Source organism: Podarcis tiliguerta (assembly GCF_965153285.1).
Source record: "Podarcis tiliguerta genome assembly, chromosome: 17".
Lineage (NCBI taxonomy): Eukaryota > Metazoa > Chordata > Lepidosauria > Squamata > Lacertidae > Podarcis > Podarcis tiliguerta.
In genome coordinates this window covers 27231659-27250136 of record NC_139550.1, presented here as the reverse complement: position 1 = coordinate 27250136, position 18478 = coordinate 27231659, and the positions used below count along the sequence as shown (strand labels likewise).

The window sequence follows — 18478 nt, the reverse complement described above, 5'->3', positions numbered from 1 at the left end:
AAACAGTCTGGCACACAAAAAGCAAGCCTTGACTTCAAATCCCACAATACCTTTATTGTGTCATACCTTTATTCAATCAAGCAAAACACCACAAAATGGCATCTCAGGGAAAACGTGAAGTACAGCAGGCAGAGGGGCGAAGGCTGCATAACATGAAACTTGCGTAGCACATTGGAGAGCTTACTGGCCTGCTATGATTATAGTCTCTCCGTTTCAGTGACAGGGTTGTAGCCCTGAGAAGTACAAAACTATAATATTAGAAATATTGCAAAAATGAAGAAGGAGATGGGATATGTTAAAAACGTAAAGGCAATATTAAGTTAGGAAATGCGTAAGAAGTGAATAAGAAGGAAGATTATCAGAGGTGCTGATGGAAGTCCAATAAGAATGTATTTGTGATAAACTGTTTGGTATGTTTTATAATTTTGTATTTTAAAACCAATAAAAATACATACATACATATATACATATATACATATATAAAGGTAAAGGTACCTCTGCCCGTACGGGCCAGTCTTGACAGACTCTAGGGTTGTGCGCCCATCTCACTCAAGAGGCCGGGGACCAGCGCTGTCCGGAGACACTTCCAGGTCACGTGGCCAGCGTGACATTGCTGCTCTGGCGAGCCAGAGCCGCACACGGAAACTCCGTTTACCTTCCCGCTAGTAAGCGGTCCCTATTTATCTACTTGCACCCAGGGGTGCTTTCGAACCGCTAGGTTGGCAGGCGCTGGGACCGAATAGCGGGAGCGCACCCCGCCGCGGGGATTCAAACCGCCGACATTTTGATCGGCAAGCCCTAGGCGCTGAGGCTTTAACCCACAGTGCCACCCGCGTCCCACTATATACATATATATATATATGTGTGTGTGTGTGTGTGTATTTATATATATATATATATATATATATATATACACACACACACACACACACACACATATATATATATATATATATATATATATGAAGAGAAGTAGAAAACTAGTAAGGATTATGTGCTGGCTTCGGACAGATCCCTGATCCCAAACCAAATCAAGCCAATTTGGGTTTTGTCTGACGTTAGCCCTAGTTTGGGTCCACCTGGAAGAATCTGGGGCTGTTGAAAGGGTGGGACAACCACATGTTTAATCAGGGTTAATTGCACATGTTTTTTGGTGGAGAAGAGGAGAAGGACATATGGAAAGAGACGCTCAAGTGTCCACCCGCCAACCATGATTAATTAGGTGTTCAACGTTTTATGGAGCAATTAGGGCTGTGTGAGTCCTGAAATTCAGTTCAAGGTCTGGATTTGGCGAGGCATTTTAGGGGTGTTTTAGGGGCAGACATCTAGGAAGAGAGATAGAACAGCTTCAGTTCCTTGTGTAAGCTGGTCCTGCACCTCTGTTGTGAATAAAGGCACAGGGAAGAAGAATACAAAGACGAAGACGAAGAATTTATTATTTATATCCTGCCCATCTGGCTGGGCTTCCCCAGCCACTCTGGGCAGCTCCCAACAGAATATTAAAAACACGATAAAACATCAAACATCGAAAACTTCCCTGTACAGGGCTGCCTTCAGATGTTTTCTAAAGGTCAGATAGTTGTTTATTTCCTTGACATCTGACGGGAGGGCGTTCCACAGGCCGGGCGCCACCACCAAGAAGGCCCTCTGCCTGGTTCCCTGTAACTTCGCTTCTCGCAAGGAGGGAACCGCCAGAAGGCCTTTGGAGCTGGACCTCAAGAAACAAGAAGCCAACTTCAGACTCATTCAGCATTAGCCTCCTTCACCCACACAGCAAAGTAATTGCCATGTTGGACGTGATTCATGGCTTTAGAGGGACCTGCTACATTGAGAAGTAGTAGTAGTAAAGGTATAGGGACCCCTGACCATTAGGTCCAGTCGTGGCTGACTCTGGGGTTGCGGCGCTCATCTTGGCCATGGGAGCCGGCGTACAGCTTCCAGGTCACGTGGCCAGCATGACTAAGCCGCTTCTGGCAAACCAGAGCAGCGCACGGAAACGCCGTTTACCTTCCCGCTGGTACCTATTTATGTACTTGCACTTTGACGTGCTTTTGAACTGCTAGGTTGGCAGGAGCAGGGACCGAGCAACGGGAGCTCACCCCGTCGCGGGGATTTGAACCACCAACCTTCTGATTGGCAAGTCCTAGGCTCTGTGGTTTAACCCACAGCGCCACCTGTGTCCCACGTTGTAGTAGTAGTAGTAGTAATTTATTATTTATACCCCGCCCATCTTATGCTTTGGAGGAATTGATCCCCAAAACTGCATGATCTGTGCTGCAAAATACAGTGTCTGCCTCTAGCACACAACACACACTGCTTTACTGTATTGTGTTCCCTGGAACTTGACCTCTCTGGGAAAACGGGTGGCATTTTATAGACTGAAACAGTAGAAAGTCAACTTCTAATGAGTTGACATTTCCTATGTCCTTTGATCCACAGACAAAGTATAATTAAAGTCTGAACAGAAAGTTCCTCAGATGTTTAAAGCTGTGCTTTCAAAAGTCAAATGAAAATGAGTGTTCCTTTCAGAAGATGCTTCATACTTGACATTTTCCCGAGAAGTAATGGTAAGCAACACTGAAATAGATTTCAAAATCTGGAAGGCTGCACCCATTTTAACACACCTGCCGTGCTTCTGCAATCTTTTTAAAGTTGTTGTGTTGCATGAGACCGTGTCCTGGAAGCATTGCCGAAGGGTAATATGTAACTCTTCCAAAATAAATAAAGTAGATCTGTCATGAGAATATTTGCAACACTCTTTACAATTTGGGGGGCATTAATGAGAAGAAAAAAAGTTTTTTGCAATCTTTTTGCAATAGACACAGCATGCAATATGTAACTGAATCGTAAAAAGAAAACCAAATCTCCAGTAAAAATCATCCATTTACTATCACATTGATCAGAAGCGGAGTTGCCAGCTTAGAGTACAGAAATAAATGTATAAATGTTAAGGAATGGATCAAAACTATGTAAAAAACCTGCAAGGCTGAAGTCCTCTGTGGCCTGTAGCTGCCTTTGCATGAAACAAAGAATGCTAATCTCTCAGCTTCTGAATGGAATTCCTTTCCTTTTGCTGTTGTTGTTCTTCAGAGAAATACCTAACGCTTTCCTTGCATGGCGCCTTGGGGCTTGTAGAAATATTCTGTATTCCAGTGCAAGCCTAGGCAATGTCATGTTAACATCTGCCATACACTGGAGCTGCAGAAGCACCAGTCTGAGCAGTTACACCCTCAGTCCTTGTTTTATAACATCACTCGCTTGTGGAAAGTGGCGGAGACACAAGCCAAAACAGGTGGTACCACGATGGCACCAGAACGTTCTCAGGTTAAGACTTCTCAGCGCCATAAATGTGTTAAGAATGGCAATTAAGTTTAATGGGAAACACAAACATTTCCCACCTTGCATGTTCAACCTTCCTACACCCTCAAGCTAATTGCTGGCATGTATCATACGAGCCTTATAAGCCACTCCTTGCTCTCCACTGTTGCAGAGTTCCCACCAGAAATTTACCCTGGGCATCTTGTGGAAAATATTTCCCACCCTCCCAGATTCAAGTTCAACATTCTTCACAACTCTTCCTCTTTTATGGCACTCTCTTAGGTAAAGGTAAAGGGACCACTAACCATTAGGTCCAGTCGTGACCGACTCTGGGGTTGCGGCGCTCATCTCGCTTTATTGGCCAAGGGAGCCGGCGTACAGCTTCCAGGTCATGTGGCCAGCATGACTAAGCTGCTTCTGGCAAACCAGAGCAGCACACGGAAACGCTGTTTACCTTCCCGCCGGAGCGGTACCTATTTATCTACTTGCACTTTGACGTGCTTTCGAACTGCTAGGTTGGCAGGAGCAGGGACTGAGCAACGGGAGCTCACCCCGTCTCAGGGATTCGAACCGCCGACCTTCTGATCGGCAAGTCCTAGGCTCTGTGGTTTAACCCACAGTGCCACCCGCGTCCTGGGACTCTCTTAGCCAGGTCAAATTTCATGGGGTGATTTGTCTAGAACAGTGGTGTCCAAACTTGCCCTCCAGCTGTTTTAGGACTACAATTCCCATCATCCCTGAACACTGGGTCTTGTTAGCTAGGGATGATGGGAGTTGTAGTCCCAAAACAGCTGGAGAGCCAAGTTTGGCCACCACTGGTCTAGAACCTTCTGCTTGTCCTGAAACACTGATTTAGCAGCAACCCCCCCCAAAAAAACCCCTTTGTATTGAAAAAGCAGCTTTAAAAAGTAAACCCCAAAGGCTGCCTTCACAACCCATTTATCACTCAATTGGTTTACTGTGAAGGTGGAACAGGCACCCACTTCATTTGTTCCCCTTATCAGACTGGGAGTGGCCGCCAAGACCGTATAACACCAGTCCTGAGAGACCTACATTGGCTCCCAGGACGTTTCCAAGCACAATTCAAAGTGTTGGTGCTGACCTTTAAAGTGTTGGTGCTGACCTTTAACGGCATCGGCTTTGGCCGGGGAGGGCAGGATACAAATAAAATTATTATTATTATTATTATTATTATTATTATTATTATTATTATTATTATTATTATTCTACCTGAAGGAGCGTCTCCACCCCCATCATTCTGCCCAGACACTGAGGTCCAGCTCCAAGGGTCTTCTACTGGTTCTCTCACTGAAAGAAGCAAAGTTACAGGGGACCAGGCAGAGGGCCTGTGGAACGCCCTCCCTTCAGATGTCAAGGAGATAAAGAACTATGCAACTTTTAGAAGACATCTGAAAGCAGCCTTGTATAAGTTTTTTATGTTTAACGTTTTACATTTTTTTATGTGGTGTAAACCACCCTGGGGAAACCCAGCCAGATGTGTATCATCATCATCATCATCAAGCAGGAACAACAAACCACTATCCCTGGCTTAGCATTGTTCCATACAATCCATGACTGGCTTGATGATCATACGATTGCAATATATGCATATATAAACTGATGAACAATGTATTTGTAAATGGGGGTGCATTTCGTAGCGGGAGCTTCATGATAGCTATTCCATCTGTTTTTGCTTGTTAGCATGGGATGCTGAATACATTACTATTCACATAAACTGAATTTTCAAAGCAGCCTTTTTGTGCAAGCTTTTTTTTTTTTTTTTTACCTTTAGCCTACATGTCTCCGCCTTGTTTTTTGTGCAAAAGGTTAGCTGAGATTCCTGCATTGCAGGGGGTCAGACTACATGACCCCTGGGGTCCCTTCCAGCTCTACGATTCTAAGTTTCCTCAAAGCAGTTTGGACAAAGTAATAGTAGCGTAACATAAGCTGCATTTATTTGACAAGTTAACGATGTATACCCCCATTTATGGAGACAGTATTCCATTAAAGGAATCACATAAGCTTGTGTCCTACATAATCTTGTAATCAATAAGCATTAATATATTTGTTAAAAATAGTACCGGCATCTGGACGGCCGGTCTTTATCCCACAGTTACCAGGGCTATTAGTGAGTTAAAGGTGCAATGCATTTTAGTGATATGAAATGGTATCAGCAGTACAGACTTGGGAGGTTGGTTTAGCTAATAGTACACATAAGAAATACCGTATTTTTTGCTTTATAAGACTCACTTTTTCCCTCCTAAAAAGTAAGGGGAAATGTGTGTGTGTTTTATGGAGCGAATGCAGGCTGCTGTGCAGCTATCCCAGAAGCCAGAACAGCAAAAGGGATCGCTGCTTTCACTGCGCAGCGATCCCTCTTGCTGTTCTGGCTTCTGAGATTCAGAATATTTTTTTCTTGTTTTCCTCTTCCAAAAACTAGGTGCGTCTTATGGTCTGGTGCGTCTTATAGAGCGAAAAATACGGTGCCTCTTTTCTCTCTATAAAGGTAAAGGGATCCCTGACCATTAGGTCCAGTCGTGGCCAACTCTGGGGTTGCGGCACTCATCTCACTTTACTGGCCGAGGGAGCCGGCGTACAGCTTCCGGGTCATGTGGCCAGCATGACTAAGCCGCTTCTGGCAAACCAGAGCAGCACATAGAAATGCCATTTACCTTCCCGCTGGAGCGGTACCTATTTATCTACTTGCACTTTGACGTGCTTTCGAATTGCTAGGTTGGCAGGAGCAGTACCTATTTATCTACTTGCACTTTGACGTGCTTTCGAACTGCTAGGTTGGCAGGAGCAGGGACCGAACAACGGGAGCTCACCCCGTCGCAGGGATTCGAACCACCGACCGTCTGATCGGCAAGTCCTAGGCTCTGTGGTTTAACCCACAGCATCACCTGCATCCCTTTCTATAAGCAAAGGCAAAAAAAAATAAACAAAATTATTTGCATCTGTAACACAGGAAGAAGGCAAGCATAGAAGGAGGAGGAGAAGACTCTTAATCTCAGGGTTGTGGGTTTGAGTCCAGCATTGGGTAAAAGCCCCCAGATTGCAGGGGGTCCCTTCCAGCTCACTGATTCTATGATTTGTTGGGTGTCTAAATTACGATGGCTTCCAAATCATTTATTTCGATAAACCCCTGCCTCATTTAACACTATGACTACCAACATGTGCATTGCACTGTTCACTTTCTTCCAGACGACTAGAAGGGGACCTAAAAGAGTAAATAATCATATGAAGAAAGTCCACACCCCTAGAACGGGGCTTTAATTTTTTCACTTCTTAAATAAGCCATCCGTCTCCAGCCATTGCACGCTTCACCTCCTCCCTCAAGTGCAAGCCTGATTAGCCCTATGGGCACCATATGAAATTAGACACGTCAGATTTGTGCGAAAGACAGAGATCGTTCATGTGTCAAGAGCTTTGACGGGCCTCGTAAATATGTCAGGCGATGTTTACATCCAGGCCAAACTTGCGGTTTGGCAAAATGGTTCATTCGCCCCACCAGGGCTTTGATCTCCTGACAAATCATTTCCTGATGCAAGTTTAAACAACAGGCAAGGACTTTGGACACCGACCAGCTGTCACGGTTGCCCTGGGAATTGGCACCGGGTGGCTGAAGGGAAAACAGAAAGTGAAAAGAGGCTGAGTCCACTCACCTTGCAAGCAGGACGGCCAAAACGGGAGCAAACCATTTGTTTCTTTCCAAAAACGGAAAGCACAGACACCTCTCTCTCTCTCTCTCTCTCTCCATCCTTCTGATGGTGATATGGGATACAGGTTTCAGAGGAAATTGGTTAATGTTTTCTCCTCCTCCAAGAGTTACAGGCAGCATTCCAGAAATGGGTGGTGTTTTTTGTTTTTTTTAAGGATCCCTGGATGGTTAAGTCAAATCGAATTTGACTATGGGGTTGTGACACTCATCTCACTTTCAGGCCGAGGGAGCCGGCGTTTTCAACAGACAACTTTCCGGGTCATGTGGCCAGCATGACTAAACTGCTTCTGGCGCAACAGAACACCGTGACAGAAACCAGAGCACATGGAAATGCTGTTTACCTTCCGGCTGCCGTGGTACCTATTTATCTACTTGCACTGGTGTGCTTTCAAACTGCTAGGTTGGCAGAAGCTGGGACAGAGCAACGGGAGCTCACCTGATCACAGGAATTTGAACCACCAACCTTCTGACTGGCAAGCTGAACAGGCTCAGTGGTTTAGACCACAGCGCCACCCACCTCCTCAGAAATGTTTACAATAATTCAACAAAAACAAAAGCAACTGTATTATTTATATCCAACCCATCTGGCTGGGTTTCCCCAGCCAGTCCGGGGGGCTTACAACATGAAAAAAATTATCTTTTGCCGCTGCATATTGTAACTAATCCATGCCCTTCTTTTATCAACTTTATTCTCAAAGCAACCTTTACTGCTGAACTTTCTCCAAACCCAGTAGCATGCTAACCTACTCACAATTAATAATTGAAAATAATAATCTACAAACATTTTCCACTCCTCCTTGAAAACTTCCATTTTGTTCTCTGGTTTTACTAGTTGAAACTTGTTATTTCTGCACCGTCCATCCATTTCAACCGCCACTCCTCTTTCACAGGTACACCAGTTTGGGGGCATTTAATGATCTTGCTGCAGCACTCACAGACGTAAAAACATAAATTATTATTATTTGAATTTATATATCACTCTATACCCGAAGGTCTCAGATTTCACAGAACAAAATCAAAACATAAAACCACAAGATTTGCTCTTTGAGTTAACACCGGGTAAAGGTGCAATCTGAAATCCTTCAAAGAACTACCTATTCCTTATAAGATACAGAAGCTCAGGGAAATATTAGGAGCTTAAATCAGTGGTTCCCAACCTTTTTTTTTGGCCATGCCCCACCTAAGCATCTCCAAAATCCTGATGCACCCTCCCCCCTGTGACATATAATTCTTATTATTCAAAAAGTAAACTCCTATTAAAAGACGCCTGCTTCTTGGAAGAAAAGCAATGACAAACTTAGACAGCATCTTAAAAAGTAGAGCCATCACCTTGCCAACAAAGGTCCGTATAGTTAAAGCTATGGTTTTCCCAGTAGTGATGTATGTAAGTGAGAGCTGGACCAAAAAGAAGGCTGATCGCCGAAGAATTAATGCTTTTGAATTCTGGTGCTGGAGGAGACTCTTGAGAGTCCCATGGACTGCAAGAAGATCAAACCGATCCATTCTGAAGGAAATCAGCCCTGAGTGCTCACTGGAAGGACAGATCCTGAAGCTGAGGCTCCACCTCGTGAGAAGAGAAGACTCCCTGGAAAAGACCCTGATGTTGGGAAAGATGGAGGGCACAAGGAGAAGGGGACGACAGAGGACGGGATGGTTGGACAGTGTTCTCGAAGCTACCAGCATGAGTCTGACCAAACTGCAGGAGGCAATGGAAGACAGGAGTGCCTGGTGTGCTCTGGCCCATGGGGTCACGAAGAGACGGACACGACTAAACGACTGAACAACAACAAACTCCTATTCATGTGGAGGAAGCCTAAAGGGCCATTAACTGTTAATAACTCATTCTTGAACTGCCCCCCCCCCCCGGAAATCTAATTTCCCCTTCCTCCCGTGGGGCACGTGCCCCATGCTGGGAACCATGGGCTTAAACAGACACTGTAAAAAGACATAAGGAATATATGGGGAAGGGGCCAAGAGGCAAAGGAAGTGTGGTCTCCTTCTTCTCCTCTCCTTCCCTGGTCCCCCCTTCTCTCTCACCCCAGAGAGGAATGAAAGCTGTTTTCCTTTCCTTCCCCTTGTAGCAGCTACTGTTTTGATATTCATAATTTAGAAGCTGGGAGCCAGTGCAGAAAAATAAGGTAAGAAACTGCTCTTAACAGCATTACTGCTATTCTGGCAGGTAACAAAGAAAGCAGCCTTCACAGTCCCCAATGGCCATCCCTACTTGAGCCTGTGGTTTGGGAGGATGGGACTGGTGGCCAAGGTTTCTTGGAGATGTGTGTGTGTGTATTAAAAGGCAAAGTCAGAAGACTTTTAATTAACACCAACAGAAGGATCCGTGAGCTTTGCGGGAGCAAAGCCTCTGTTCACAGTATTCTCCTAAACTCCCCTTGTTGTGGGTGGCGGAAAACAACATTCCTCACTCCCACAAGCACTGTCTTTGTTTGCATAGAGCCATTTCTAATTAAAGAAGAGTTTTTTGCAACTCCAGAGCAAACACTTCTGTGGATATCACGTCAGTTATAGAAGAAAGCATAAGGCCAAACAGGAATACTCAGAGGAGGGGAGAGGAGAGGCCTGTAAATGACCCTGGGAGATGTTAGAATAAGTAGCCTCTGAGCACTCACTCTCTCATAGTTACACACTTATAATAAAGTGTGATGCCTTAAGAATGGACCATAGTTACTAGATAGGGACGTGGGTGGCGCTGTGCTCTAAACCACTGAGACTCTTGGGCTTGCCAATTGGAAGGTTGGTGGTTTGAATCCCCGCAATAGAATGAGCTCCTGTTACTCTGTCCCAGCTCCTGCCAACCTAGCAGCTTGAAAGCACACCAGCACAAGTAGATAAATAGGTACCGCTGTGGCGGGAAGGTAAATGGCTTTTCCGTGCACTCTGGTTTCTGGCACGGTGAACTGGGCCAGGAAGGCAGCTCAGGAAATTTGGCCTGAGAGCAGAACCACTTAGCAGCTGACAGCCAGCTACGGTACCTCTCAGGGCCTTAGAAATGGAAATGAAGTCTCTCCTGAAAGGCACTTGGCTCTCCCACGTTGGCTTTGTTTGGGCACAAGGTGAAAAAAAAACCTTTCGTTTCCTCAGACCTTTGCAATGCAGCCAACTTTCTGTATTCAACGGCTATTTTCTACCCCCACTGTTCAGGGGGCAGTAAGCTTCAGAAGACAGTGGTATTTGGTTTTCGAACTTCTCAGAAGTCGATCATTTTGGTTTTCAAGCACCGAAAACCCAGAACTGCTTTGGTTTTTGAACGCTTTTCGGAAGTTGAACATGCCACGCAGCTTCCATATTGAGTTTTCCCTAACTAAATGCTTCCAGAAGTAAATGCTTTGGTTTCCGAACGTTTTGGAAGTCGAACGGTCTTCCGGAATGGATTGCATTCGAAAGCCGAGGTACCACCAAGTCTGAGGAACCACAACTGGGCTGATGGGAATTGGAGTCCAACAAGACTGGGAGGGCCACACCCCTGGCTTGCTACCTCTCATCTCAGAAAATAAAAGCGTATCGTGGGGAGGCCATGGCCCCGGATGCAAAATTCTGAGAGGACACAACCAAGTTCCCCCATGCAGGCATTGGCTTCCGTGGGGATCCCTATCCCACCCCAGCAAAGGTGTTAGAGCACCCCAGGCTCATGGAGGGAGGGAGGTGGGCAAGGAGTGACCTCAGCCCAGCCTGGCTCTCCTCTCTGTGGGCCTTGGGGGGATTCATCTGCCAAGGGGTCTGTTGGCCAGCCAGGATACCCCCTGAGTTAAAAGGCAGGCGGATTAGTGCAGCCCCAGTTAAGAATAAGAATAATAAGAATAAGAATAAATTTTATTTTTATCCCACCCTTCCTAGCTGAAGCCAGGCTCAGAGTGGCCAACAGCAATAAAAGTAACACAGCATTCTGAAATCAATTCATTCTAAAATCAATTCAAAATCAAATTCATGGCAACCATTGGGCTAGAGTTCTGTGAGGATTCCCAAAGGGGGGGGGGGGTCAGGCTGGGACCTGACCAAAGGCCTGGTGGAACAGCTCTGTCTTGCAGGCCCTGCGGAAAGGTGTCAAGTCCCGCAGGGCCCTAGTCTCTTGTGACAGAGCATTCCACCAGATCGGGGCCACAGCCAAAAAAGCCCTTGGTCTGGTTGAGGCCAGCCTAACCTCCCTGTGGCCCGGGATCTCCAATATGTATTTATTTGAAGACCGTAAGGTCCTCCGTGGGACATACCAGGAGAGGCGGTCCCATAGGTACAAGGGTCCTAGGCCCTATACGGCTTTAAAGGTTAAAACCAGCACCTTAAACCTGATGCTATACTCCACCAGGAGCCAATGCAGCTGGTATAGCACCAGGTGAATGTGTTCCCACAGCGAGGACCCTGTAAGGAGCCTCGCCGCGGCATTCTGCACCCGCTGGAGTTTCTGGGTCAGCTTCAAGGGCAGCCCCACGTAGTGTGAGTTATAATAATCAAGCCTGGAGGTGACTGTCGCATGGATCACAGTGCCTAGGCCAGGGCGAGAGAGGTCAGGAGCCAACCGCTTAGCTTAGCGGAGATGAAAAAATGCCACCTTTGTTATAGCTGCAATCTGCACCTCCATGGAAAGGGAGGTGTCGAAGATTACACCCAAACTCTTAATGGACGGTGTCTCACTTGGTGAGGGGGGCACTCTGGCAGCATCAGCAGCTTGTCTGCCCTGGGCACCAGCAACCCACGCTACACCACTGGGTGCATCCCCCCCCCCTCCTGAGTGCACCTCCCTGTTTATTACACTCTTTGTTGGGTTAGAAGACATAGTCGAGTACAGAGCCTTCCACAAGGTAAATGAGTTTTCTAGTGCTTTCTAGACGCAATGCTATTTCTGAGACTGAGGGGCGAGAATCCTCTCTACCAATTAGGTTGTTTTTCCCTGGGTCTTTGTTTAAAGAGCTAATTGCTTGTGGTTTTGAAATGCAACTCCATCGAAGAAAGAGAAGCTGTTTTCGACGGAGATAAATACATTTCGCCCAGTGGAACCTCAATCCTGAACGGCTACCAAGGGAACGCACACAGGTAGGGCTTGAGACGAGAGCAGTAAGGACAAGACCTGGAATGTACGATGAGTCAAAATGCCGTGACTGTTTTGCTTAATTAGCTGCCTAACATTTACAGTTTGCACATCATTTTCATGGACACACAACAAACAGCAAGCCAGTCTGGCAACATACTGCCCTTGGTTTACAGTGCACTCCGCAACATGATGGATTGTTCCACGCCAAAAGTTGGAACTTGTTCATATCCTGCTTAGTTTTTCTATTATTCCATCTAAGAAAAATATACACCCAGCCCAATGTTTGTTCTTCATTGGAAAGAACATGCAAGAGTGATTAACCGATAAGGTGCTGAAATAACAAAGAGATTTTGAAAACGACACACTTTCCTGGACCTTACATGACAGCTTCAGAGGGCACTGTGTTTCTCCACCCAACCTTTTAAAAAATATGAGCAAGTACAAATGGTTGGTATCGAAGTATGTGTGCAAGCTCTCGTTAAATGCCACTACTTAATTCCATTAACTAAATTACTAAAGTCCAGTGAGTGGTGCTGGCAGTATACATTTACAGCAGTTCCCAATTAAGTGATTGTGCTTCTATAAAACCCGGCAGTATGGAGGGCTGCCCATTTGTGACAGCTCCACCTACCCTATAAGCAGTGGAAAAAAAGCAAAAAGAAAGAGGGGGAAAATCGCTTGCATCAGTTACTAAGCAAGTCCTTCATTAGAGAGATTTCATTTCACTTCCTACATCTATTATTTAAGATGGGCCATACATACCCTGCAAGAATGGAAAGGCCAATAGGCAAGAGTTTAGAAAGCGGAAAGGAAAGCTGACGGCATAGTTTGATTCAGAGGGCATTCGCAGATACAACACAGAAGAGGCACATCTTCAGTTTCCATCAAGAGCAAAAACATCTGAGCTGATCCTGCAATGCCAAGTTGACAGCCGCACTCCAAGCGTTAAGAGAAACAATATTTTCAGCTTTAGGAGTAATTAGGGACATTTACACAGGCGCAACAGGGGATTGTGAATACCCAGCAACTCCTCTTAATTATCACTATCGTTGTGGTTATTTGTTAATTTATATTCTACTTATTAAGCCAAAACTATGTGGCCGAAGAAGTAATAATCATGGCTATGGATCAATACTGAAAAGCTCTTTCATATTCCAAGGAAGAGTGTTGTTGCTTTTTAGTTTGCATACCCAAGTTCTACAGTATGCAAAGAACTCATACTTTCCTTCATGCCAGCTGCTGACAAACACACGCATCCTTTGTTTTCCGTTCTGACCAAGCCATCTATCTGTCATAAGATGGAGATGTGGAAGGAATTAAGTCAATTCTTCTATTCAAATCAATTAAAAAAACTAGCTTCTGCTTCTTACACATACCATACCCTCCAACATTTCTCCAATGAAAATAGGAACATCCTATTCCATTATTATTATTATTATTATTATTATTATTATTATTATTACTACTACTACTACCCCTGGTTGGGTTGCCACAGCCACTCTGAGCACCTTCCAATATATATAAAAACTTAATAAAACATTAAACATTTTTAAAAACCTCTCTATAGAGCGCTGCCTTCGGATGGCTCAGGGATCACATAACTCCATACCCTCCAACATTCCTCCGATGGAAATAAGGACACCCTAAGGAAAAGTGGGGCTAGGGGACGTGGGTGGCGCTGTGGGTAAAAGCCTCAGCGCCTAGGGCTTGCCGATCGAAAGGTCGGCGGTTCGAATCCCCGCGGCGGGGTGCGCTCCTGTTGTTCAGTCCCAGCGTCTGCCAACCTAGCAGTTCGAAAGCACCTCCGGGTGCAAGTAGATAAATAGGGACCACTTACTAGTGGGAAGGTAAACACCGTTTCCGTGTGCGGCTCTGGCTCGCCAGATGCAGCTTTGTCACGCTGGCCACGTGACCCAGAAGTGTCTCCAGACAGCGCTGGCCCCCGGCCTCTTGAGTGAGATGGGCGCACAACCCTAGAGTCTGTCAAGACTGGCCCGTACGGGCAGGGGTACCTTTACCTTTAAGGAAAAGTGGGACATTCCAGGATCAAACCAGAAACTGTCCCTGGGAAACAGAGGCACTTGGAGGGTCTGAGCCACAATCTGTGAAGTTTCTTGCAGTGCAGCCACAAATCCAGAGCCCCAAATGGCAACTGGCTTCTTTGAGGCAGTTCCCATATGGGCTAGGTGAATCTTTAAACGTTTCAAGCCAGTGCCAGATTTACGTATAAGTTAAACAACTTATAGCTTAGGGCCCCACTCTCTTGGGGGCCTCAATGAAATTTAAGGGGGGGGGGGGGGACTGGATGTACATTTCCAAAATGTAAGATAAAGGTAAAGGGACCCCTGACCATTAGGTCCAGTCATGGCCGACTCTGGGGTTGCGCACTCATCTCGCTTTATTGGCCAAGGGAGCCATTGTACAGCTTCCAGGTCATGTGGCCAGCATGACTAAGCCGCTTCTGGCGAACCAGAGCAGCGCACGGAAACGCCGTTTACCTTCCCGCCGGAGCGGTACCTATTTATCTACTTGCACTTTGAAGTGCCTTCGAACTGCTAGGTTGGCAGGAGCAGGGACCAAGCAACGGGAGCTCACCCCGCCGCAGGGATTTGAACCATCGAGCTTCTGATTGGCAAGTCCTAGGCTCTGTGGTTTAACCCACAGCACCACCTGTGTCCCAAAATGTAAGATAAAAACCAATAAAATAAAACCTACATCCAGCAACAGTGTTTTGTGTTGTGTAGGCTACTATAATGTAAGTCATGGGCCCCACCTGCTAGCCTGCTCCCTCAAATATCCCTGGTTTGCTCCTTTCTATATATAGGGTGCCTACATTCTGCATGGACTGGTTGCATGGCCACATGGGCTAATGGCTTGAGATACCTATGAGGTCCATAAATTACCATTATAGCATATATTCAACACAAAAAATAACAACAATTTGTTGTTGACAAAGAGCCCCATTACCTTCAGTAGCTTAGGGCCTCATCAAACCTTAATCCGGCCCTGTTTCCAGCAGAACCTTTTCCAAAAATATGGATCTGCAAGGCATTGCTAGAAATCCAAGCCTATTCATACAAAAACGGCTTAGCACTCTGAGCTCCATCAACACAGATGCACTCACAAGAAGTCACTTCCGCAGATGGGTGCCTGTAAAAGTCGGTCGTTGGCACCCACCATTTCACGTCCATGTTTAGGACCATGGGTAGGCAAACTAAGGCCCGGGGGCCTGATCCGGCCAAATCGCCTTCTAAATCTGGCCCGCAGATGGTCTGGGAATCGGCATGTTTTTACATGAATACAATGTGTCCTTTTATTTAAAATACATCTCTGGGTTATTTGTGGGGCATAGGAATTTGTTCATTCCCCTCCCCAAAAAAATATAGTCCGGCCCCCCACAAGGTCTGAGGGCAATGGACCGGCCCCCTGCTGAAAAAGTTTGCTGATCCCTGGTAAACTCTGCTCAAGGCGGCTTACAACAAGACAATGTTTACATAATTACAAACATAGCAGAAGTCATAAACAATAAATATCAATACAGTGGTATTTCTGTATGCAAACGGGATCCGTTCCGGAGCCCCGTTCGCATCCAGAAGTGAACGCAACCCACATCCGCGCGTCGCGATTCGCTGCTTCTGCGCATGACATCAGTTTGACCATCTAGAATCATAGAATCATAGAGTTGGAAGAGACCACAAGGGCCATCGAGTCCAACCCCCTGCCAAGCAGGAAACACCATCAGAGCACTCCTGACATATGGTTGTCAAGCCTCTGCTTAAAGACCTCCAAAGAAGGAGACTCCACCACACTCCTTGGCAGCAAATTCCACTGTCAAACAGCTCTTACTGTCAGGAAGCTCTTCCTAATGTTTAGGCGGAATCTTCTTTCTTGTAGTTTGGATCCATTGCTCCGTGTCCGCTTCTCTGGAGCATGCGCAACCGGCGAAACCCAGAAGTAACGCACTCCGTTACTTCCGGGTCACCACAGAGCGCAACCCGAAAATACTTATTCCAAAGCTACCGGTACTTCAACCCAAGGTATGGCTGTAACAGCAACAGCTCTCTCACCCCCCCGTGAACAATACTCCAGCCCAAGAATCTGTTCAACAGCCTCAGCTTTTGTAGCTGGAGTCAGTCCGCACTGCACTCTCCCAGGCCAGATGGGAAAGGGCCAGCAAGGCAGGGCGCAGGTCTTCCAGGGCTCACGGCCAAGGTGGTCTCATTTAAAACAACACAGATAAAAATTAAAAACAATTTAAAAGCAGCTGCAACTTTCAGGCACCTGGTCGGCCACTGTGAGACCAGGATGCTAGACTAGAAGAGCCACTGGCCTGATCCCGCAAGCTCTCCTCATGTCCTCATAAACCCCCTGACCAGTGTTAGAAATTAGCCAGGCGCCAGGCGCATTTTGCTACTGGAGCGAGCGGATCCAATTGCAACTACGTGGAGATTTGTGGGCGCCAGGTTGGCAACCACAGTTTAAAAAATCTCTGCCTTAGTCCACAGTTAATACCATGTCCACTGTGTTTCTCCTTCTTGCATGCTGGGGCAAGTGAATTGTTTGAAGAGCAAGTCAAGCAATGTAGTTGAGATCATAAAATCATAGATCTTTGGAAGGCACCCCAGGGATCAACAAGCCCAACCCCCTGACGAATAGGGGGTGACCTAACCTAGATTTAAGGTGCCATTGCACTTGAACAGGTCACCCCTATTCGTCACCCAACTTATATATCTGAGTTTCTGACACTGCACCTAACCTAAAAGAACACCAACACATTTAGTGCAGGTATGCAGAATACAGGTCTTACATACAGTGGTACCTCAGGTTACATACACTTCAGGTTACATACACTTCAGGTTACATACTCCGCTGACCCAGAAATATTACCTCGGATTAAGAACTTTGCTTCAGGATAAGAACAGAAATTGTGCAGCAGCGACGCAGCGGCGGCAGCAGGAGGCCCCATTAGCTAAAGTGGTGCTTTAGGTTAAGAACAGTTTCAGGTTAAGAACGGACCTCCAGAACGAATTAAGTACGTAACCAGTGGTACCACTGTACCTCCCGGTTTGTATCAGGAGCTCTTCCAGGGAAGAAATGGGAGCGTGGTCAGCCCAAAATCAGATCATTGGCCCCATAATTAAGTCCGCAGGTGGCACAGCAAAGAATAATAATAATAATAATAATAATAATTTATTATTTATACCCCACCCATCTGGCTGGGCTTCCCCAGCGACTCTAGGCGGCTTCCAACAAAATATTAAAATACAGTAATGCATCAAACATTAAAAGGTTCCCTAAACAGGGCTGCCTTCAGAGGTCTTCTAAAAGTCTGGTAGTTGTTGTTCTCTTTGACATCTGGTGGGAGGGCGTCACTACTGAGAAGGCCCTCTGCCTGGTTCCCTATAACTTGGCTTCTCACAGCGAGGGAACCGCCAGAAAGCCCTCGGAGCTGCACCTCAGTGTCCAGGTAAAATGATGGGGGTGGAGATGCTCCTTCAGAACAGCCAGGGGGTCTCCTTTCTGCAGGCCCTCCTGCATCTCCCCCTCAACTATGCACTCAGTATTTCTCTCCTGGAAAGGGGCGCAATTGCCATGTTATATATATCCACAGAGGTAAGCAGAGGAAATAAACAGCGACCTGACTTTCAGAAGACATCTGTAGGCAGCCCTGCTCAGGGAAGTTTTTAATGTTTTGAATCATGTTGTGTTTTGATTCGTTGGAAACCGCCCAAAGTGACTGGGGGAACCCGTTCAGATGGGCAGCATATAAATATGTTGTTGTTGTTTTCAGGAGGCAAGCAGGACCATAAACGAATGGACCGTAATCCTGCTACTGTTCCCACTTCAGAGATGCAACAGCGACTGCACACAAGAGAAGTTTAAATGGTAACCATGGAAGTTATCACAGAAGTAGACCAAGAAGCGTTCTCTCCTCAAAGGAAATGAATGGATGGATGGATGCAACCTTATAACAAACCTAGGCTTAGAAAAGCGTTCAGAAAAGACCATGTGAACTTTAAGCCTCGTCTGTACACACACACACACACACACACACAAACACACACTAAGACGATTTCATATTAAACTATTAATCCCATTGTTTTGTCCCTGTTTCCTAGATGCAACAATCACCAGACCTAAGGAAGCCTTTTAGTGGTCCGAACTTTTCATCCACATAAACGTTCACATTTACACACAGCTATTTGCACAGCAAGGTAAAAACTGCTGGTTTTGAAAGGATGGGCAGAAGAATCCAAGTTTAAATTCAACATTATTAAAAGCAGCCAGGCTACACAGGGGTGGGGGGATTTTCGATTTTCCTACAGTCTCCCAACAGACTGCTTAAGTAATAAGACTGAGCAGCAGATCAATAAACTTCCAGCTCTGCATAAAATGCA

The 18478-nt window shown here is 46.0% G+C and overlaps 1 protein-coding gene across 2 annotated transcripts in view; it reads right to left on the bottom strand.

The window, feature by feature from the left end:
* KANK1 (KN motif and ankyrin repeat domains 1) overlaps window positions 1-18478 on the bottom strand; it is a 123386-nt gene that overhangs the window by 103689 nt on the left and 1219 nt on the right. Inside the window, exon 1 of one of the 2 annotated variants that reach the window (XM_083419462.1) lies at window positions 6984-7072. The exons of the other annotated variant lie outside the window; for it this stretch is intronic. The gene's annotated coding sequence lies outside the window, so the exon portion shown is untranslated. Of the gene's footprint in view, window positions 1-6983; window positions 7073-18478 lie in introns of those variants that run through there. 2 annotated transcript variants of the gene reach the window in all.